The sequence below is a fragment of the Hibiscus syriacus genome, unplaced genomic scaffold, assembly GCF_006381635.1.
Source record: "Hibiscus syriacus cultivar Baekdansim isolate YM2019G1 unplaced genomic scaffold, ASM638163v2 tig00111338_pilon, whole genome shotgun sequence".
NCBI lineage: Eukaryota > Viridiplantae > Streptophyta > Magnoliopsida > Malvales > Malvaceae > Hibiscus > Hibiscus syriacus.
Window position 1 is genome coordinate 4,871,542 of NW_024063064.1, and position 25,285 is coordinate 4,896,826.

A 25,285-nucleotide genomic window follows, 5' to 3' on the forward strand; every position below is an offset into this window, starting at 1 on the left:
GTCAGATCGGATGAAAGATATAAATTGTTTTGGATTGAATCGAATTCGGATAGAAGATACATATTTTCGAGTCGGTTCAAATCGAGTTGATCAAAATCCGACCCTAACCAGAGCAGTTGACATCCTTGTTATTACATCCAACGTGTAAAGTTTGAAATTTTGCACTCAGATAACCTTACCAATTTATTTATACAACAAAAAATACCAAGTAGTTTAATTATTGGTCACCAAACATATTTTAATTCAGTTCTTTTCAACTCACATTGCAATTTTTTTTAAATATGATGGGTAAAATTAAGATTTAAGTAGAAAGCATAACGTCAACCCCAAAGGACTTGCTTTAGCAATCCAAAAAAAAATCAACTCACCCCTTTTCCCCAAGTTTTCCGACACTTTATTTCTCCAGGAAAGAAAAAAACGAAGGAAAAGAAAACAAGATAAAAAATATGAGGGCACAGCAGAGGCCGATCCACGCGGTGTCGATGTGGGTGAGACGACAACCGCCAAAGGTGAAGGCTTTTTTGGCGGTAGTATCGGGTATGGCAGCGCTTGTTCTTATTCGATTCATCGTGCACGACCATGACAACCTCTTCGTAGCCGCCGAGGCTGTTCACTCCATTGGAATCTCTGTCCTTATGTATAAGCTAACAAAAGAGAAGACTTGTGCTGGTAATTTCGAATAAAGCTTTAGTTTTTTTAAAAAACGTATTCTAGATTTTGTTATTAGAATAATTTTTTTCTATTTGTAGCTTAAATTTAATACATGGTTGCTTTTGCCCTAATTTAGCAATTCAAAAAAAAAACTATAAAGGGTAATGATTAATTTGCAAACTTTACAAGGTTTGGGTTTGGCAACTTTGGGCCGATAAATGATAGATTTTTTTGTTTTTAGCTGAATCTGGTTGAATTTTTGGCTTGAGTTTCATTTTTTTTTTCGATTTAAGATATCTGTTTCTTCGATTTAGGATATTTGTTCACTCCATTAGTTTTGGTCCATTTTTTCAAAATCACATATAAAATTTAGTTTTTATTTTATTTTAGTGTCTCTATTCAATATTTATCGTTAAATTTTAAAACTTTTTATTTTGACAAAAACTGATACCCTTTAATTTTTTTAATGTGGAATATTAAAATGAAACAAAAACTAAATGTTAGTTATGATTTTGAAAAAAATGAAAATTTAGGTACCAAAAGCCTAAAACAGACCAAAACTGATAGTTTAAATATTTTTTTAGAGAAAATAACCTCAGTGACCAAAAATCCCATATAATATACGATTTTAACCAACTTTTTCCGGATTTGCCAAAATGACCAAAAAAATCGCAATGCGATCGCTAATTCGCAACGCGATCTCCATTATCGCAATTTCGCGTTGCGATAGTTGAAAATCGCGTTGCGATGGTCTACAGTATCGTTGCGATTTTCCCAATTCGCAATGTGAATAAGTAAATCGCAACGCGAATTGGGAAAATCGCAATGCGATACTGACTATCGCAATGCGATACTTACTATCGCAATGCGATAATACAAAATCGCAACGAGATACTGACTTTCGCAACGCGATTCTGACTTTCGCAACGCGATAATACATAATCGCAATGCGATTTTCAAAGCGCCATTAGTATCCTGGCCAAGTATTTTATTTTTAAATTCCAAACACGAATATTAATATATTGGAACACTGAACCGTCCACAGTATATCCCGTAATCGCAACTCATAACCTAAAACCTAAAATCACAACTCAGTCCCATCTCCATCTCTCACTCTCTTACCCATCTCCGACGAAATCCGTCCCCATCTCCGGCGAAATCCGTCTATCTCCATCTCTCAGAGCCACCCTCACAATCAGAAATGGAAAATCAACCAAATCAACCAACGAGGGTTAGTTTTTTTAATTATTTTCTTTTGAAATTTTTGCATTATTATTAGGTTTTTCATATTGAAATTGATGATAAGTTTACTGGTAATTTCAATAATAGATTAACCATTTCACTTAGATTGCTTATTAAATCAACCGAGAATCGCAACGCGAAATGTAGATCGCAACGCGATTTTAGTTTCGCGTTGCGATAGTCAAATTCGTGTTGCGATAGTCATTTTCGTGTTGCGATTTTCATTTTCAGAAACTATTCTTCTTCTGCAAATTGAAACTTGAATGAATTGCATTACTTCAACCAAAAAATATAGACAAATACGAAATTCACAGTGTTGCAAATTTAAGTTTGAAGAATAAACTACTACTCTTTATGTTTATTATTATTTTTGGTATATCTTCACAGTGTAGTTTTTGGTATATCTAACTTAGTATGTTTATTGTTTTTGTAGAACTTTTATTCGGCTCAATTGACCTTAAGAAATAAAGTCAGCCTGGCCAAAACAATTGCGTCGAAGCTTTCACCTGCACAAAGAAAAATGTTTGAGGATGCATGCTTCGGGCCATGGCTGAAAGTACAACATCCCGGTGGAGATGCGATGTTGACACACCTGTTTCTTCAAACCATGACTAGCGATCTACCAGAGACTATACAACGTCGTGATGAAGAGATATGGTTTGATTTTCCACCGGCGTATACGTGTTTTGGGCGGGAGGAGTTTTGCTTAATCACCGGTCTACGCTTCGGACACGATGATGTAGGTCGGTACACTAGACACATTACCCGCCCATCATGGCTATCCCGGGTTTTTCTTGAGCTGGAGAGGCCGAATCTACACGTAGAAGACCTGACAAGATTGTTGAATAAGAAAGATGGTTTTACTCGGATGGATGACGTCGACGTTGTCCGAGTATGCCTTCTAATTCTTTTGCATGCCGGCTTTTTAGGCAGAGAGGCCAGGCAACCTATTCCAAATGATCTAATCAAATTGGTAGAAGACCTAAATGCGTGGAACCTGTTTCCGTGGGGCTCGTATTTATGGAAAGCTACATGGAATAAGTTATCGTCTGCCTTGGATGATCGAAAAAGTTTGCATGGCGATGGTTCTAAATACACTTTGACAGGCTTTATTTGGGCCTTTAAGGTAAGAATTTTTATATAATGTTTCCAAATTATAAGTAATTATTTAACAATTACTATGTTTGTTATTATATTGTTTGTAGATTGGATATTTGAGGCCTTTCCCCCATGAATACATATGCAATAAAAACTTCAAATGATATTTCCAGGGCTATTTCCTGGAAGAGGAAACGGACCTTGCAATGGGAAGATTTACTACGGTATACGAAAATAAGTAATGTAAGTTAACATAAATACTACCATATGTTTATAAACAAGTTATTACTAGTACACGTTTAACTTTGTTTGAGCTTTTATATTGTTAGGAGGCCAACACTCCTCTACAGAGGCTGACACCCACGGAAGCTGAGCTTGCCACTGATTGGTGGCAAGCTAGTAAGCATTTTTTTGATGGAACGGTTGATGAGCAGCCTCCACTTTGGGAGCCATCACCTCGCCCAGAGCTATCACCTTACCCAGAGCCATCATCTGATCGACCCGACTATACACCTCCACAACGATAGTCATCACCTATTCTGTCACATCATCGAGCCTCTTCTCCACCATCACCTCAAGATAGGCAACCGGAAAAGATGCCACGACGTTTATCTCCATGTTCTCCACCTCCACCTCAACGGGATGAGTTAGGGGAGTTACGTGATGAGGTCAATGCCTTGCGTGAGGAGGTCGGTACTTTACGCAAAGACGATGATGCATGGGTGTGTTGAGGTGTCTACATTACGCGGTGAGGTAGCCGCTCTACGTGAGATGGTAGCATCGTTGCAGAATGAGGTTCATACTCTACGCAACGAGGTAAGTTTAAGATTTTTCATACTCGTAATTCATTCGGTTGCTGTCAATACTGCTAAACTGTTTTTGTTAGTATTTTTTTTTGGTTTTGTTTTTGTCTTTTGGTTGAAGTAATGCAATCCATTCAAGTTTCAATTTGCAGAAGAAGAATAGTTTACTTTCGCAACACGAAAATGACTATCGCAACGCGGAAATGGCTATCGCAATGCGAAATGAAAATCGCAACGACAAAATCGCAATGCGAAATGAAATCGCAACGACAAAATCGCAACGCGAAACACAAATCGCATTGCGATTTTCATTTCGCGTTGCGATTTTCATTTCGCATTGCGATAGCCATTTCCGCGTTGCGATAGTCATTTTCGCGTTGCGATTTTAAGTTTTGTGCTGCGAAAGTAAACTATTCTTCTTCTGGAATGTTTATATATGTTGTCCTTTTAAATGTTTATATAAGTGCTTACTTCTGGAATGTTATCTGAGCATTTTGTGAACTATGATAGAATAATGACTTGGGTGAATACAATGCTAGTTTGAAACATATTTGTCTTTGTTTAATATCATGTCTGTTTATTTACTGATTTATGTATTAATTTTTTTTAGCGGCCCAATAAGGTGGATGCTTTACGTCGGGTTTTCCTTGCACGACGGAGTTCACGCATCAGACGGCGTGGACGTGCTATTACGTCTCCGTTCACCCCAATGGTGCGAAGACTCCGCAAGAAGAAGCCCGACTCACCTATCATCCCTCAAGAGTCCCCTCCAATCATTCAAGAGGCCCCTATCCTCCCTCAAGAGTCCCCCCTCACCGTTCAAGAGGCCACTGTCATCGTTGAAGAGGTCCCTCCCACCATTCCAGAGCTTGATTCACATGGGGTAATATATCGAAGTATTGAGAAACCCCCACCGGTTCCGGACATGATGGATGAGAGTTGGCTGTCGTATGAGTTACCGGCTAGTACCCTTCCGGTATCTGAAGTGGAGAGCAGACAACTACCGGAAACAATTATGGATAATACCCTTTGGGCTAAGACCGCAGTTGATTTTTATCTACATGAGCGGAGCCAAGGGTGTTACACTGACATAAGCAAACTCAACGATGAAATATTTTTGTTGCTTGATCGGTCTTGGTGGGGTGTGCTATTAGGGGTTGAAGACAGTGGCTATTTCGATGGGGAGGTAAATATTATATTTGTTTTATATATGATTTTGATTAATTTTTTAAAAAATTAATGTAATTACTAATATATGTATTTTTTTGTAAAATAGCATATCGATGCGTGAGTGTCACGTCTACTAATAATAAGGAAGCTTAGGAAAAATAAAAAAAATTCGCGATATACAATAATGCCGGCGGCTTTTCACGCAGTTCACTTGAAGAATCAACGAGATGATTCATTTTCGTTGGGCAACGGACAAGCTAAACTTTATCCTGCATGGTGGGAGGTCGATACGGTTAGTGTTTATTTTTTAAATTTTTTAAAGGTGTTCATAAATAAGTGCGCAAATAAATGAATTATTACTTATGATTGCAGGTGTTTATCCCTGTTTTGGAACGTCGTCATTGGCTTCTCGTCCAACTTCAGCTCCCATCCCTGAAGATAATAGTGTATGACAGCATGATAAATTACATATCACTGTCTGATTTGAGAGATATGATCAAGGGATGGGGCTCTCATTTGGCTAAATTCTTGGATGGGATTAATTATTGGACTCATTCTGGACACAAGAAGCCAAAGAAGTTCAATGTCACAGTTGTCAGAGACGAGACCGCGCCACAACAATCGCCGGGAGCCAGAGGGGATTGTGGTCCTCTCGTATGCTTGTTCTTGGCGCGTTTGACGACGGGAAGCACAAAGTTTCTACCTCCCACCGATAGAGATAGAGCTGCAGTAGGCTTGTGGTTTCGGTATTATATGGCTAGAGCAATATATTCGAGACGCTGCCTACCTGCATCCGCCTTATGAAAGTGTCCATTGTTAATTGGTAAGTCAAATGCAAGTTTTGTTAACATATATACTCCTTTTGGTTTGAAAATGTTTGGTTAAGTACCTAGAATTCAATAATTTGTTGTTTGTAGGTTTTAGATGTGTAGGAAGTCTTATTTGAGCAAATGTTTGGTTTCTGCAGGTTAATCCTTAAGTGAGCTGCGTGAAATGGATGTACGGGGTCACAAAGTTGTTGATTCATTGATTCAATTATTTATGAAGAAATAAGAATTATTATTATTTTTTGATTGTTTAATTGATTTGTAAAAGATGGTTTGTAAATGTTGATTTGTTTAATTGATGTGTACATAATTCTTATTTGTGCTTGTTTAATTGATTGAAATGTAATTGTTGATTTGTTGATTTTCAATCTGCATTATGTTGAAGGCAAAACAGACTATCGCAACACGAAACTGACTATCGCAACGAGAAAATCGCAATGCGAAATGAAAATCGCAATGCGAAATGAAAATCGCAACGAGAAAATCGCAATGCGATTTTCATTTCGCATTGCGATTTTCTAGTTGCGATAGCCATTTTCGCGTTGCGATTTTTCATTTCGAATTGCGATAGCCAGTTTCGCGTTGCGATAGCCATTTTCGTGTTGCGATTTCCCCGTTGCGATAGTCAAATGAATGTCTAATAAGTGATAACAACTGAACAGATCATAGCAATGTTCAAACTTAAGTTACTAATACATGCCTAACTGAAAATGTTAAAAGTGCACACATAAAATACACATAATACAACGTTTGCATTTAAAAATCACCTAAGTTAACAGTCCCAAAAGGTGAAGCCGGTTGTGATTGGGATTTTGAAGATGATTGCGATTTTCAGAATCTCGTTGCGATTTTGTATTATCTCGTTGCGATAGTCAGTATCGCATTGCGATTTTCCAAATTCGCATTGCGATTTACTTATTCACATTGGGAATTAGGAAAATCGCAACGCGATACTTACTTTCGCAACGAGATAATACAGAATCGCAATGCGATTTTCAAAGTTCGCAATAGGTTTTAGTTTCGCAACACAAATTTTTTGTGTATATATCTACGCAGAAGCAACAACTCATAACCTAAATCCCTAAATCGCAACTCATTCCATCTCCATCTATCACTCTCTCCGGCGACATTCGTTCCTATATCCGTTCCTACATCCTTCCCCATCCGGCAACAGGTCTTAGTTTCGCAGCTCGTTTGTTTAGTAAATTAATTTACAACCATGAAATCATCTAATGTTGATCATGTTTGGATAGATTTGTGTTTTGGAGGGTCATGGGAGAATGTTCATGGTGTTTTACAATATATGCCTTTACCCATGAATCTTCAACTAAAACTGTCATTAAAAAAGTTAACTTATGAAACTCTAATGTTACGTGTTTCAAAGAAATTGAATTTAGAGCCCCTAAGTGGATTTAGGCTATCTTATCAGAGGAATGGTAAAGTTTATTTGTTAACCGACAATGAAGATGTTGAACGATTCATTGGTTACATTAGTGTTTCAAGTGATGATGTTACATTGTATGTTGTTGAACCTAGAAGTAGTATTGTTGGATCAGTAGCGGGTAGTAATCAATTAAGTTTTTGTCAAAACCCACAAACTTTCTCTAATCCAAATCCCAATCAACTTTCAGCACCAAATTCTGGTTTTCGTATTGACCAATTAGACGATGATGAGCCAAGAGAAAAAATTGTGAGTACTAGTCAGTATTCAAAATTTGATCTTGGTCAATACCCGGACTTTGATATTGGTCAATACTCAGATTTTGATGATGTTTCAGAAGAAGAAACAGACCCTGCGTGTAATGATTTTGATATTGGTCAATACCCGAATTTTGATGATGAAACAACCGTTGCCGAGGAAGATGTTGTTGATGATAATGAGGAGGAAGTGGAGGCTGTGAATGAACATGTTGAACATCCATTTTGTAATTCATATAATCCTGAAGAAGAAAAAGAAGAAGAAAAAGTCCCCGAAGAAAAGAAAATGCCATGGGAGTATAACTGGAATATGCAAGAATTACTTCAGATACCGGAAGAAGAGTTGGTAAAAAAAGCAGTTGATTGTTACACAAAAGTTATTCGTATCAAGAAAGATGATTGTTTTGATACAAAGGAAGACTTGAAGATAGCTTTGTATACGAAATGTGTGGAAGATGGCTATCACTAAAAGTTAACAAATCAAGCAAAGATCGTTTCGAAACAAGGTGTATGATTGACAAAAACTGTACGTGGCGTATGATTGCAAAGAGGATAAAAGATTGCGAAATGTTTCAAGTTAGGACTTTTATTGATAAACATACATGTTCAAGAACCCAAGTTTTTCCTCACCATAGACAGGCAAACAAAAAGGTGTTGGGTGGTTTTCTGGGTGAGTTAATGTTTTTGAATGGCAGGGTATATCGGGGACATGAAATTATGACTGACATGAATGCTCGGTTCAAGATTAGTATATCATATTCTCAAGCTTGGAGAGCCAAATGTTATGCCTTGGAATTGTTGAGGGGGTCGCCAGAAGCATCGTTTGCCCAACTGCCGGCTTATTGTCACAATTTAAAGCTGAAAAATCCTGGGTCGGTAACTCATATCAAAACAGATAGAGATGGACGCTTTGAGTTTATGTTTATCGCCATTGGTGCTGCGGTTAGTAAATCAATATAATTCTGTTGACTCATTTCTGTTAGTTACATGCATTTCACATTTAAATGATTATATTTCTTGTGTATATTATTTTGTAGATTCGTTCGTTTATTACTTGCATGCGCCCAGTTATTATAGTTGACAGAGCACATTTGAAAGGTCGATACCTTGGAGTAAACTTATTAGCAGTAGCCATGGATGCTAACAATGTGATATTGCCAATAGCTTATGGGGTTGGCGAATCTGAAACCTCTGATTCATGGACATGGTTTATGGGGCATCTTAGGGATTGCATAGGTCCTATTAGCAATCTGACAATCATATCCGATAGGGCAAACTCAATTGACAATGATGTTAGAAGGTGTTTTCCAGATGCTTTTCATGGACTTTGTGGTGTTCATTTGTATAGAAATCTAAAATCAAGGTCTGCTGGTATAAAAAAGCACAAATGGACATACTGGAAGGCTGTAAAAGCTTATCGGGCAGTGGATTTCAATAAGCATATAAACTGTTTAAGACGTGTTTTACCTCAGTGTGCTCAAACACTAGAAGATGTCGGGTTTGAAAGATGGTCAAGAGTACATCAACTTGGAGCAAGATATGGTTTCATGACGTCTAATAGTGCAGAATCAATCAACGCTCTAAGTCGTCATTCCCGGAAATTACCCATTACTATGTTAATGGAGTTTTTTCGAGCCTCTATTCAACAGTGGTACTACAAGAAAAGAAACCATGCATGTATTATTTCTTTGAATTCGTAACTTATCATATATTTTACTAAGTATTATTTATTTAAATTTACAGGAACATTGGAACATCGTGTTACACCATGGTCTGAAAAAAAGATAACGAAACGTGTTGTGAAGTCAACGTCATGGATAGTTGAACCATGTTCAAACACTTTGTTTGAAGTACTGGATAATAACTTAAATGGGCTTGTCGATCTAAATGCAAGGACGTGTAGTTGTATGAAATGGAAAACATCTGGTTATCCGTGTGGCCATGTTATAAAAGTTGCTCTTCATCTAAACCAAGATGATTCAAGCACATACGCTATGGATTGCTACACTACAGAAGTATATCGATAGACTTATGCCGAGATTGTCTACCCTATTCCACATCCTTCTGAGTGGGACATACCAGATGACTTACAAACAGTTTTGCCACCAGCCATGGACAGAAGGCTACCTGGCCGACCAAAAAGTCATGATCGTATACCGTCTAAGGGTGAAGAGAAGAAGAGATCGACATGTAGTCGGTGCAAGGAAAGTGGTCATACAAGGTTGACATGTGGATCACCAGTGCCATCACAATCATCTTTTCCTCTACCAAAATATGGATCATCATCAAAATCCAAAGCTCATATGGTGTCAAGAAAAAGGCAATCAAAATCGAAATCATCTTTAAAATCCCAATCACAACTGGCTTCACCTTTTGGGACTGTTAATTTAGGTGATTTTTAAATGCAAACGTTGTATTATGTAGATTTTATGTGTGAACTTTTAACATTTTCAGTTAGGCATGTATTAGTAACTTGAGTTTGAAAATTGCTATGATCTGTTCAGTTGTTATCACTTAATAGGCAATCATCTTAATGTCTATCGCAACGCGGAAATTACTATCGCAATGCGAAATGAAAATCGCAACAAGAGAATCGTAATGCGAAATGAAAATCGCAACGCTAATTTCGCAATGCGAAATGAAAATCGCAACGAGGGAATCATAATGTGAAATGAAAATCGCAACGCGAATTTAATTTCGCGTTGCGATTCTCTCGTTGCGATTTTCATTTCGCGTTGCGATTTTCATTTCGCATTGCGATAGTACTTTTTGCCTTCAACATAATGCAGATTGAAATCAACAAAATCAACCATTACATTTCAATCAATTAAACAAGTACAAATAAGAATTATGTTAACATCAATTAAACAAATCAACTTTTACAAATCACCTTTTACAAATCAATTAAACAATCAAAAAATAAGTAATAATTCTTAGAGAAAATAACACTTCTACTATTGAATCAACTTTTGCAGCCATACATCATTTTCACGCAGCTCACTTCTGAGATTAACCTGCATAAACCAAACATTTGCTCAAACAACACTTTCTACACATCTAAAACCTACAAACAGCAAATTATTGAATTCTAGGTACTTAACCAAACATTTTCAAACCACAAGCCTATAAACATACCAATTGTTTATGGACATTTTTATAACGCGGATGCAGGTAGGCAGCGTCTCGTATATATCGATCTAGCCATATAATGTCGAAACCACAAGCCTACTGCAGCTCTATCTATATCGGTGGGAGGTAGATACTTTATACTTCCTGTGATCAAACGGTCCAACGCCAAGCATACGAGAGGACCACAATCCCCTCTGGGTCCTTTCGTTTGTTGTGGTGCGGTCTCGTCTCTGCTAACTGTAATATTGAGCTTCTTTGGCTTCTTGTTTCCAGAACGAGTCCAATAATTTATCGCATCTAAGAATTTAGCCAAATAAGAGCTCCATCCCTTAATAATATCTCTTAAATCAGCCAATGATATGTAATTTATCATGCTGTCATATACTATTGCCTTAAGGGATGGGATCTGAAGCTCGACGAGAAGCCAATGGTTACGTTCCAAAACAGGGATAAACACCTGCAATCATAAGTAATAATTCATTCATTTGCACACTTATTTATGAATACCTTTAAACTCAATCTAAAATAAACACTAACCTTATCGACCTCCCACCATTCAGGATAACGTTTAGCTTGTCCATTGCCCAACGCAAATGATTCATCTCGTTGATTCTTTAAGTGAACGGCGTTAAAAGACGTCGGCATAATTGTATATCGTGTATTTCTTTTATTTTCCTTAAGTTTCCTAATTATTAGAAGACGTGACACCCACGCATCGATATACTGTTTTACAAAAAAAGACATATATTAGTAACTTACATAAATTTACAAAAAAATAATCAAATTAAAATATAAGAAAAATATAAGACTTACCCCTCCATCGAAATAGCCATTGTCTTCGACCCCTAATAATACGCCCCACCAAGACCGATCAAGCAACAAATAGATATCATCGTTGAGCTTGCATATGTCAGTGAAACACCCCTGGCTTCGCTCATGTAGATAAAAATCAACTGCGGTCTTAGCCTAAAGGGTGTTATCCAGAATTGTGTCCGGTAGTTGTTTCCTCTCCACTTCAGATACCGGTATGGTACTGGCTGGTAACTCATACGAGAGCCAACTTGAATCCATCAAGTCCGGCACGTCAGAGGGTTTCTCAAGAATCCTACATATGGCCATGTGAATCGGGCTCTTGAATGGTGGGAGGTACCTCTTCAACGATGACAGTGGCCTCTTGAACGGTGGGAGGGGACTCTCGAGGAATGATAGGGGCCTCTTCAACGATAGGAGTGGACTCTTGAGGGATGACAGGCGAGTCGGGCTTCTTCTTGCGGTGTCTTCGCACTATTGGGGTATACGGAGACTTAATAGCACGTGCACGCCGTCTGATGCGTGAACTCTGTCGTGCAAGAAAAACAAAGACAAATACTAACTTCACAGTGTTAAAGAATACACAGTTTAGCAGAATTGGCAGCAACCGAATAAATTTACTTCAACCAAAAGACAAAACAAAAAGACAAATACTAACTTCACAGTGTTAATAAACAGTTTAGCAGTATTGGCAGCAACCGAATAAATTTACTAAGCAATCTAAGTGAAATGGTTAATTTAAGTGAAATTACGAGTAAATTTATCATCAAGTTAAATATGGAAAATCTTAAACTTACCTCGTTACGTAGAGTATGAACCTCATTCTGCAACGATACTACCATCTCATGTAGAGCGGCAACCTCACCACGTAAAGTAGACACCTCCACACGCCATGCACCATCGTTATCGCGTAGAGTACCGATCTCCTCACGCAAGGCATTGACCTCATCACGTAACTCCCTTGAATCATCCCATGGAGGTGGAGAACAGGGAGATAGAAGTCGTGGCATCTTTGCCGGTCGCCTATCATGAGGTGATGGTGGAGAAGAGGCTCAATGATGTGACGGGATAGGTGATGGCTCTCGTTGTAGAGGTGTATAGTTGGGTCGATCAGGTGATGGCTCTGGGTGAGGTGATGGCTCTCGAAGTGGAGGAAGTGGAGGCTACTCATCATTCGTGCCATTAAGAAAACGCTGACTAGCTTGCCACCAATCAGTGGCAAGCTCAGCCTCCGTGGGTGTCAGTCTCATTAATGGAATGTTGGCCTCCTAAAAATATAAAAACTCAAACAAAGTTAAACGTCTACTATTAATAACTTGTTTATATATGATAGTATTTGTGTTAACTTACATTATTTATTGTCGCATATGGTATTAAGTATTCCCAATCCAACAGACGTTTCCTCTTCCAGGAAATAGCCCTGGGAATATCATTTGAAGTTTTTATTGCATATGTCTTCATGGCGGGAAAGGCCTCGAATATCCAAATCTACAAACAATATAATAACAAACATTAGTAATTGTTAAATAATTAATTATAATTTTGAAAATATTATATAAAAATTCTTACCTTAAAGGCCCAAACAAAGCATGACAAAGTGTATTTCGACCCATCGCCCCGCAAACTTTTGCGGTCATCAAAGGCAGATGACAACTTAGTCCAGGTAGCTTTCCATATATACGAACCCCACGGAAACAGATTCCATGCATTTATGTCCTCTACCAATAATATTAGCTCATGAGGAATATGTTGTCTGGCCTCTCTGCCTAAAAAGCCGGCATACAAAAGTAGTAGAAGGCATACTCGGACAACATCGACGTCATTCATCCGAGTAAAATCATCTTTCTTATTAAACAATTTCTTCATGTCGTCGACGTGTAAGTTCGGCTTCTCTATTGACTCATCAGGAAAAACCCTGGATAACCATGATGGGCGGGTGATATGACGAGTGTACCGGCCTACATCATCATGTTCGAATCGTAGACCAGTGATTAAGCAGAACTCCTTCCTCCCAAAACAAGTATACGCCGGTGGAAAATGAAACCATATCTCTTCCTCACCACGTTGTACACTGTCGGGTAGATCGCTAGTCATGGTCTGAAGCCACAAATGGGTCAAATTAGCATCTCCACCCGAATGCTGTACTCTCAGCCATGGCCCGAAGCAGGTTTCCTCAAACAATTTTCTTTGTGCAGGTGAAAGCTTCGAAGCAATTGTAGTGGCTAGACTAACTTTATTCCTTAATGTCAATGAAGCCGAAAAAAATTTCTACAAAAACAATAAACATACCAAGTTAGATATACCAAAAACTACACTGTCAAGATATACCAAAAACAATAAACATAAATAGTAGTTTATTCTTGAAACTAAAATTTGCAACACTGTTTTGTCTTTTGGTTGAAATGAAAATCGCAACGAGATAATGAGAATCGCAACTCGAAAATGACTATCGCAACGAGAGAATCGCAACGCGAAATGAAAATCGCAACGAGAGAATCGCAACGTGAAATGAAAATCGCAATGCGATTTTGGTTTCGCGTTGCGATTTTTATTTCGCGTTGCGATTCTCTCGTTGCGATAGTTATTTCCGCGTTGCGGTTTTCATTCTCGAAACTATTCTTCTTCTGTATTACTTCAACCAAAAGACAAAACAAAGACAAAATACTAACTTCACAGGCTAAACAGTTTAGCAGTATTGGCAGCAATCGAATGAATTTAATAAGAAATCTAAGTGAAATGGTTAATCTATTATTGAAATTACCAGTAAACTTATCATCAATCTCAATATGAAAAACCTAAAATAATGCAAAAATTTCAAAATAAAAATAAAACAAAACTAACCCTCGGAGGTTGATTTTCCATTTCTGAATGATTGTGAGGGATTTTTGACTGTGAATGGTTGTGAGGGATTTCGCCGGTGATGGGGACGGAAATCTTCGGAGATGGTGACGGATTTCGCCGTAGAGAGTGAGAGATGGAGATGGGACTGAGTGTTATGATTTTGGGTTTGAGGTTATGAGTTGCGATTACTATGGACGGTTCAGTTTCCGATTTATTAAGAAAAAAATTCGTGTTTGGAATTTGAAAAAAAATACGCGTTAATACGAATGGCGCTATGTAAATCGCGTTGCAAAAGTCAGAATCGCGTTGCGAAAGTCAGTATCTCGTTGCGATTTTGTATTATCGCATTGCGATAGTCAGTATCGCATTGCGATAGTCAGTATCGCATTACGATTTTCCCAATTCGCGTTGCGATTTACTTATTCGCATTGCGAATTGGGAAAATCGCAACGATACTGTAGACCATCGCAACGCGATTTTCAACTATCGCAACGCGAAATGCAACGTGAATTTGCGATAATGGAGATCGCGTTGCGAATTAGCGATCGCATTGCGATTTTGTTGGTCATTTTGGCAAATCCGGAAAAAGTTGGTTAAAATCATATATTATATGGGATTTTTGGTCACTGAGGTTATTTTCTTTTTTTATAGAATTTAGAGGTCTCATTAAAAACACTCTTCATATTCTTTCACATACTTAGAAGTATGTTGAAGAACATTGGAAGGGAAAAAAGAGTACCTATTAAATAGAATACCAAGTACATGAGGAATCACCAAACCCACATACGGGAATAAACACCAATACAAACCATATCACTTAGAAATCATACATCGTCAAACAAAAAGCCCCTAAAACAATAATCCCATTTGTAGAATACACCTCAAGATGTAAGATAACATAGAAAAAAAAAACCCCAACAATTACAACCACAAACTTAAAAACGCCTCTGAATACAGCTGCTGAACAATCACAATCTAATTGGAGGATCAAGTTCTAAAGAAATATATAAATCTTCAGGAACCCAAGAATTAGATTTGAAGGAAGGATCAACTTCATGCACCAAGATTTTGAATAAATGATCCCCAACCTTCAACTCAAACAACTCATTAATTCTCCCTTGAGCATTTGTAAGTATTTGGATTTCGCGCGATCAAAAGACGAAAGGAACTCACAACTGTTATCAATTGCTATTAACTTGCCCCACTTAGTAGCTATGTTTTTGAAAGTATCCCAATTCCAAGTGTGAAAAAGAATACCTTCGCAAACTAGCCAAACGTGCCGGCTCTCCACCATAAGGCTCTCAGACCAAGTTTCCACTATGAAAAACCATTCTGCAAGAGTCTCTAACTTATCATCCTTCACGCTTCTAAAAGAATTAGAATCTTTAAAAACCATTAGAACTACATTTTTAGCGGCTCTCATAAGCGTGAAACCCGCTAATCCTTTGGCTTGTATTTGGTTAGCAAGATTACCAAACTTGATAAAGTTCTTGCACCACCCCACAAGACAATTACTTAACACGTGAAATTTCTCTTCATCCACAACTCCCTCAACTTCACAGTGTTTAATCCTCGGAACCTCTTCCATCCCAGACTTACGTTGAACAACCTTCGAGGACTTTCACCAATAAGACTGTCGGGGTTTATATTTAGCCAAAGTTTAGATACTAAATGCGTAGTTTATCCCAAAGTTTAATGCTATTGGCGAAGTTTAGACTTCATGAGACATTCTGCTCTGGCAGGCTTTGATGGAATATTTATTTTTTTAGGATTTTGAAATTGAATTCTCTGGTGCCTAGAATTAGAATGTATATGTTCTTTTTTTAGGATTATTATGATTCAAAGGTATTGAAATGAAGGGGTTCTTCTTGATGCAAAGAACTTTTTGTTTGCCTCACTTGTTTCATGAATTTTATGGTGGTGTTTGTTTTTGTAGAGGTAAAAGGTCTGCAGTATGTGGACCACATCTGCAGGCATCTGCAGCAAAAGAGGTGGACCAAAAGTCTGCAGTCTGCAAGAAGAAGACTGTTTGTTTTTTAACGTCTGCAGACTGCTAAACTGAACTGAAATATAAATAAACTGATTTTTTAAACTTAAAAGAGTTTTGCAATACTGAGATTTAAATAATTTTAGTTTTACAATACTGAAATTTAAATAATCCATACAACTACAATAATAAATTATTTAAAATAAATCAATCCATACAACTACAATAATAAATCAATATATATTTTAAAATAAATCAATTCATACTAATAAATTATTTAAAATAAATCAATCTATACAACTACAATAATAAATCAATTCATATTTTAAAATAAATCAATCCATACTAATAAATTATTTAAAATAAAACATTCCATACTAATAAATTATTTAAAACAAATCAATCGATATTTTAAAATAAATCAATCCATACTAATAAATTATTTAAAATAAATCAATCTATATTTTAAAATAAATCTATCTATACTAATAAATTATTTAAAATAAATCAATCCATATTTTAAAATAAATCAATCTATACTAATAAATTATTTAAAATAAATCAATCCGTACAACTACAATAATAAATTAATCCATATTTTAAAATAAAACAATCCATACTAATAAATTATTTAAAATAAATCAATACATATTTTAAAATAAATCAATCCATACTAATAAATTATTTAAAATAAATTAATCCATACAACTATAATAATAAATTAATCCATATTTTAAAATAAATCAATCCATACTAATAAATTATTTAAAATAAATCAATTCATATTTTAAAATAAATCAATCCATACTAATAAGTTATTTAAAATAAATCAATCCATATTTTAAAATAAATCAATCCATACTAATAAATTATTTAAAATAAATTATTTAAAAATAAATCAATCCATATTTTATAATTTATTTTAAAATAATTATTTTATAATAAATTATTTTAATATAAATTATTTTATAATAAATTATTTTATAATAAATTATTTTAAAATAAATAACCTTATTAAATTATTTTAAATTATTTTAATAAATAATAATATTTTATAATTGTTCTTGAAGAGGTTTGAAGATCTTTGAAGACATAAAACCATGTCTGCACCAAGAAGACCTCGCGCAGACGTTAGAAGAGCTTCTATCTTCTAAAAAACAAACGGTTTGCGAAGCCTAATGTCTGCGCGTGGTCTGCGCGGCTCAGACATAAGAGATTTGAAGAGGTTGCACAGTGAAAACAAACTAAGCCTATGTTTGATATGTTTCTATCCTATGGTAATTTGTATAAACAGGCTCATTTTTGTTTGTTTCGCTATTTTGAGAAATTCCATGAGTTTCACTGTTTTTATTTCTGTATTTTGCTAAATCTTTTGTGTGATTAGCCTATGCTATTTTTAGGGGTTTTGCTCTCTAACTGTTTGTATGACAAGAATGATTTATTGATAAATAGATGTTGTTTTTTGGTGCAAAAGTATTTGTTGTCTCTCTCACGCACATTTGTGACAACCTTGGCCCCGCATAATACTCGTTCTCTGGTTAACATTCTGTGTGCCTATTCATTTTTGGTCATCTGCTTACACTTCATACATGAATGAGTTAATTAACTCTAGGTTCTTGGTTAAATATGAGAAGAAAGTTTTTATCGGTGTAATATCGGTTTTACTCATTCAATAAATAACTTGAATGGTTGCAGGACTGTCGCTCAAATCCCAATACCTAACAGCTATCTTTTTAGCTGTTAGGCTGCTTTGTCATGGAATACGATATACATACCATTCTTGATTTGGCCACATTGGCTTCAACGTTATGGGTTATTTATATGATCCGTTTCAAACTAAAGTCCAGCTACATGGAAGAGAAGGACGACTTTGCTTTATATTATGTTGTGAGTTTTCTTCAGTCATATGAACTTTGTTTTTAGTTGAAATTATATGAAATTATATATGCAGCCTGTCCTATGTATTGCTGGATCTAGAAGTGAATTGTACTGGTGTGGTGTTGTCTCCTGTATTCCATGTTTTCGTTGTAAGAGATGGTCATGTTTGCAGTAGAGCTTCTGCCTGTCCTCTTTATCAACGGAGGTGTATGTAACTTGAAACAGCCCTGCTTATAAAGGCAGATTGCTTCCATTACATGATATGGTATTTTCCACTGGCCTGCAGATCTGCAAATTAGAAAAATATACATTTTTTTTTCAATCTGTTTCTTAAATAAGAAATCTACTTTTTTTAGATGTTTTATTCTCTCCCCATCCCACACATGTTGCTCTTTAAATCGTTGCTAGTCTTCTAAGTGTCTATTTAGTTCTCTTCCGTCTTCAATTTTCTTATCATTGTTTGTTTCGAATTCCACCACAAAAGTCACCTCATGCCTCATCCTTTGTGTTTTTGATTTTATGGATACTATCATGTAACGAATTGAAGAAAATTATTGTCTTTTTTGTGTTGCTATGCATCGATACGTACTAACTCCACAATTATTTTCGTTGTTGCTCAAGTGGATTCTTTTTCTGAACATGTTCTAGGAGTCGTATCCTAACACTTGAATTTGAATGCAGCTTGTCCCATGTGCAGTACTGGCTCTATTAATTCACCCCTCAACATCTCATAATATAGTGAACCGGATTTCCTGGGCATTCTGTGTGTATCTTGAAGCTGTTTCAGTTTTACCTCAGTTGCGAGTGATGCAAAATACTAAGGTATAAATTACTTGTATGGGTAGATAAACATTTAGATTATTTATTTATTTATAAGATTACCATCTGCAACTCAGCTTTTTTGTGCTTTCAGATTGTTGAGCCTTTCACAGCTCATTATGTATTTGCATTGGGCGTTGCAAGGTTCCTCAGCTTTGCTCACTGGGTTCTCCAGGTTTGATCTTGTGCCTTGAAATTGAATGTGATTGGTTTCTGTTAATTTTTCCATTAAAGTTCAGCAGTTTTGAAATCAAGGCTCAGTTGAAGCATTACACGCACACTAGTCTGTTGGTAAAATTTATTTGCCTTTTAATTTATCGTGGTTGTCAGAACCTGACCAGCCGGTTGAACTGGTGGGGTAAAACCGGAAATTGTGAAACCATTATGAACCATTAGAAAACTGGAAATTGGGGCAAAAAACCGGCGGTTTAACCAGTTCAACTACTGATCTGGGTCTTAAAAATTAGCTGACCTTGTTCCCATATGTAATGGGGTGAGGGGAGGTAAGGTAGTAGGCTGCCCCCAACATCAGGTTGAGAGCAGCTTCCGTAGAAGACCTCCGGTAGTTAAAATTATGAATTGCCCACCGTGGGACTCGATCCCACGACTAGGGGTGTGAACGAGCCGAGTCGAGCTCGAGTATTGCTGAGCTCGACTCGAACTCGAAAACTTTAAACATAGGCTCGACTCAACTCGAAAACTCGCGAGCTAAATTATGAAGCTCGAACTCGAAATATATTATTGAAACTCGACTCGAACTCAAAAAAAATTCAGGAGCTCGATTGAAGCTCGAGACTTGAGCTCGATTGAAGCTCGAGACTTGAGCTCGATTGAAGCTCGAGACTTGAGCTCGATTGAAGCTCAATTTTGAGCTCGATTCAAGCTCGAACTCGATTCAAGCTCGAACTCAAACTCGAATTTGAACCTAAAAAAATCTTATATTACATTTAAAATATATAAATAATTTTCCCTTTAATCAACCATCACCAATACATTATAATATGAATGTATGAACTATAAAAAAATCTAAAAAAATAAAATACAATTACAAGAAATTTAGGATAATTAATATAAGCTTTGAAATTTTTAAAACTTCAAATGTATTGAAAGTTTACAAAATATGACAACACATCTAAATTTATAAAAAAAAATGACAAATATGACAACATATCAAAATTTATACAAGTTGATACATGATGTCTTTGACGTTACTAATGTTCTCCCTAACTAAATGGAAACATTTTGGGAAATGCAATTTTTATCTCCCTCTTTTCGTGTAAAATCATGTAACTTTCACTATTACACTATCATTTCTCTCAAGTTAGTTTTGAACCTTGTAGATCCTATACATTAGGGCGAAATTGGTGAAAATGTTTAGATGGAATCAGCTGATGCAAATCCATGTTACGGGTTACCACCAAATACTAACTATTCATAATCACACTCTTTTCATGAAGGATATAATTGAAATGAAGCGTTCTGATTTGAAAGAAAATTGACCATCTTCAAAGTGAACATTTTGGTTAACATAAAATGAAAAAGATAGTATTTAGCCAATTAAAGATGCAAAAAGTCCAAAATTCTCCATGAGAAACTAATTTGAATCACAAAGGTATTTTTTCTCTACCTCTAAAAACTCTTTTCGAACATAAGGGCGTGCCAATCGATCAAAGTCCCATATACCCTCTCTTTCAAGTTCTTCATGAAATCGAAGCATTATTCAGTTACAACTAGAGCAATTTGATTCCCCTTAGTTGTTATATACAGAAGAAGCTTTGCATGCTTCAAGGAATTGTAATTTTGTTACCTGGCTTAGAGGGATAGATGGACAGAACTTTCCAATTAGACCATTCATAGAATGGTCTGGGAGTTCCCAAATTCTAAAGAAGCCTAAGATGTGGTCTATCCTATAAGCTGTAAAGTACTTTCCCATCTGCAACGGAAGCAAAGAAAATTATAAAAATTTTAGCAAAAACGAAAGAAAGAAATACTCTTTCCTTAAAACAACATTAAAGCAAACAACTTATTGAATTTGGGGTCAAAGTTAAAGAAGAAATTGCAAACAAAAAAAGGAAATTGAAAAACCTGTGTAAGGCGAGCACGCCACCAAGCATAGTTGTCTTTGGACATTTCCTCCCAATTATAAGTAGGAAACCCCCAATTCTGGCCATTTTTGTCTAAATAATCTGGAGGGGCCCCAGTAACCAATAATTTAGCATTGAAACTTTAAATTTATCAATATAAGATTCAGTAACCAATAATAAGCACTCTTTTAAAGCAATCAATGCATTTAATGGTTTCAAATAAGATACAATCTCACTTCCTGTTGAAATGTGGAAAACAGGAGAAGCTAAAATCAGAAAGAAACTGCAACTTGAAAATGCATATAAGTGGACGCAAACAGAGTTGTCGAACAGAAAACATACAACAGTTTACAAGTTTAAATTGAACATATCAGCTCTGGCCTTCCAGAGTGTAAATATAAAAAGGTGGGAGAACTTCTAGTGAGAAACTAGTTTGAGCCTGCTATCTACTATCACATTTGCAGGTTACCTGTATGGATATGAATCCCACCACATCCCATGTACAGATGTATCATTGATAGGTAGAAGCTGAACTAAATGGAATCCAGAACACTTTCCAATTTTCCCAATGTTGGAGCAATGCTAAAAGGCCAAATTCGAGATGACCAAATCACAACAATATAGCAAGCAACCAATTCTTTCTGAAGTTATTCATCATAACAAGGGACTGAACACCAAGCACAACAAAAAGGCAGAGAGCAAACCTCAAGGATATAATCTCAGTTATCAGAGAGAACACAAAAAGAAAGGAATAGAACCCTAGAGAGTCTATCAAACCACAACCATATAACCTATCAACCACCCAAAACAACCGGTATCAACCAGAATAAAAAAAAAACATTCGAGCAACAAGAACCAGTAAGTAAAACCTTACCTTCCCCGTCGATAGGAGCTTGCCTTTGTCACCCGGAGTCAAAGCTGCCTTGAGTCACCAAGGGTAATCTCTTTTGGCCTTGGATCTATGGTTGTTCTAAGGGTTTGGGGCTTGTGAGGTTAGGGTTCTAAGAAAGGGTAAAGTGAGGGTTATTTGGTATCTTGGTTCCTCAGCGGAGCTTTCGAAAAGGGAAACCTACGACGGTCGTATGGTTCGACAGTGAGGGAGTGGGTGTTGTTTAGGCTTAGGGTTAAGGTTTAGTTTGAGGAGAAGGGTTTGAGGTCTAGGTTTCTCGTCGGAGCCTTGGGGGAGCGTTTAGGCCACGGTGGTTGTGGGTTTCTGCTAGGGCTGCGAGTGGACGAGGTTTGAGAGGAGAGCGGCGAGGGGGGGGAAGTTTTAGCCAGGGAAAGTTTGAGGGGAAATGAATTAGGGTAAGAGTTTTTACCCTAGATATCCTGCTTTACGTGTTCCTTCAATTTGTGTTTGTTTTCAATTGTGTCTTGTAATTTTAATTATTTGATAGTGTAATCCTTTAGTTAGCTTGTTTAATTTAATGAGTAATTTCTACTTTGTATGCCTATTTTCAGTTTTCTATTGTTTTGGTCCTACATGGCATTTTTTAAATATGAGTTTAAGTTATTAATAGTAGGTTTAATCTTATACTGTTTCATCTTAATGTATGTGCATTTGCATTTCATTCGTATGCATGCATGTATCGTGTAAGCACACTTTAGTTCAGGTAATAATTTAGTCCTTGTTTAGGATTATCTTCTTTAAGTAGTTGTGTATATTTATTTTGCATGTTGATATGTTTATGTATAAGTATGCGAATGATTTATTTAGGAGTCACATAACATCATTTTGCATAATTTGTATCTTACCTTCAAGGAGAGAGAGTAGACTTGTTTTTCTTTTGCTTTCTGAAGAACACAAATCTAATAAGATATTAATGTAAGTCTAAATGAGTTTTTTCTTTCATAATTCTTTATAAAACCGGTTACACTCTATTTTGATATATTTTTTTAAATTAGTAATATTTAAATTGAATCATATTTTTATTTTATTATATTATATTATATTTATTGTCAAATAAAAAATTAGTTATGAGGTAAGTATAATATAATATCTTGATATTTATGATATTTGAACCCGAAACCTCAAAGTATAACAACAATTTAAAAAATTAGTTATTAAAAATATTATCATTAGAAATATATTAAATATTTTTCATTAGATAAATAATTTTTTATTAATTTAAAATAAATATAAGAATATTTATTCAAAAATAATTTTTACTATTTTCAATTTTTCTATTGTTTGGTTGTTTTTTTCTTATTTTTTATTTTATTTTTCTACGTTGTCAAGTACTTGTGCAGTAAAAAGTTAAAAAAGAAAGAAACAAATCAACCAAACACGTGTAATCTAGCATGTGTTTAATTAAATGGGCTTTTATTTTTATTTTAGTAATATACAATGTAACAATTGAACTTGGGTTGGTTAATTAAAAAAATTAAAATTTGAGGGTAGTTGTATTATATAATTTTTAATATACTTTTAAAATTTTATAATTATCAATAATGTATTTTTAATAATTTAATTTAAAAAAATCTAAAATTATAATATAACATTTTTTTCGAGTTGCTCACGAGCTTTTCGAGTCGAATATTGAATAGCTCGTTTTGGCTCGTTAAGAACTCGAGTCGAGTTCGAGCTCGAGTCAAATCCATTCGATCCGAGCATTTATCGAGCCTTGATCGAGTCGATCTCGAGTAGCTTGCGATCTGTCTCGTCTCATTTACAGCCCTACCCACGACCACAAGGTTAAGAGCCTTACGCTCTACCAACTGAGCTGGACGGGCAATTGCTTGATGTATGATCCTGAAGGTCGAACTGATTGCATATGGTTTAAGATGAGCCTGGTTCTAGATGTTCATCCATGTCGATTCAATTAGCTACACTTAACACAAGTACTTTGCACGGAGGGGAAATTTTTATATGATTCTGGTCAGAGAAATGTCATTGTGAACTTTTATAATGGCAATCGCATTAAGATATCAATTCATTCCTACCGCTTGCAACAGGTTTTAGACAGTCGAGGACGTTTGCTGGTAGCCCTGGGTTACGGATTGTGGCCCTCCATGGTTCTTATATCGGAAATCGTCCAAACTTTCATTTTAGCAGACTTCTGTTACTATTATATCAAGAGGTTGGTTACATTAATGAGTGGTATAAAAGTATAACTAAATACTATTCTCAACCTAAACCTCATTAATGTGTACTTATGAAAACCCTTATGTTGTACAGTGTCTTTGGAGGGCAGCTTGTTCTCCGTCTTCCCTCCGGAGTAGTATAAGTGCTGCTGCTGCTTTGCTTTGGTGGACGAGCTTGTTGCCGGAAGAAAGTATTAACTCGGTTACAAATGCGACTAGGTATCCTTGTTTAAGTTCTGGTTTTTGCTCTTGACATGTTTCTTACGACCGGAATTAGTGGATTGTTTGTAAATTTAGGGGGTGCTGAAGCTTTGGGTGGATATTTATACTGAAAACATTTCATAGATTGAGTGAAATACTAATCTTTTGCTTGTACGAAGTTAATTATTATAGAGTATTCCTACATGTTATGATGTGCTTTGGCTTTGCAATTTTCGAATACAAGTAATAAGCTAACAGGTGTGCACAGAAATAATTTGTACTTTTTTTTTTATTAAGCTAAGATATTACACCGTAAATTATACACTAACAGAAGCTGTGGCTTTAGATGATTATCAATAATCATTTAAATTCATTTATATTTTTGTACACCGATTCTTCCACCTGCTAGGTTAAGTGTTTGGAGATTCAAATGACAAGAAATATGATCATATAGCTTTAGTATTCAGTTTGGGGGAAGTTTAAACTTCACACATAGATTCCTTGTCGGACATGAAATGATTATGGTCTCCCTTTGCATACGAAGCAATTGATATTCACTACAATAGCTTGGGTAGTCCTGCAATGCCGCGGCTTAACATTAAAGTTAATTGGCGGCGAGTCTTAATTTAAAATGTTATATTATTTAATTTAAAAAGTTATACATTTGATAATAATTTGATTTATAATTGAGAATGTTAAATTGTGGGGGTTTTAACTTAAAATATTGCATGTATACTTTAAAAAGTTATATAATTGATAATAATTTGGGTTACAACTGAGAATATTTTGACGTAATTTTTTAAGTTGCAACAGAAAAAGATATGCAATTTATATGAATTAATATGGAAAACGTACCCGTTTCGTTTCAACTTAAAATGTTATTCGATCTAATTTAAAGGGTTACACTCTTGGTAAATATTTTCGGTTACAAATGATATTTATCTATTTCAATTTGTATTTAGA

At 35.8% G+C, this 25,285-nt stretch overlaps 1 pseudogene; it reads left to right on the top strand.

Moving 5' to 3' along the window:
- Positions 1 to 376: 376 nt before the first annotated feature.
- Positions 377 to 24,438, top strand: LOC120158999 (annotated as a pseudogene).
- The last annotated feature ends 847 nt before the right edge of the window (positions 24,439 to 25,285 follow it).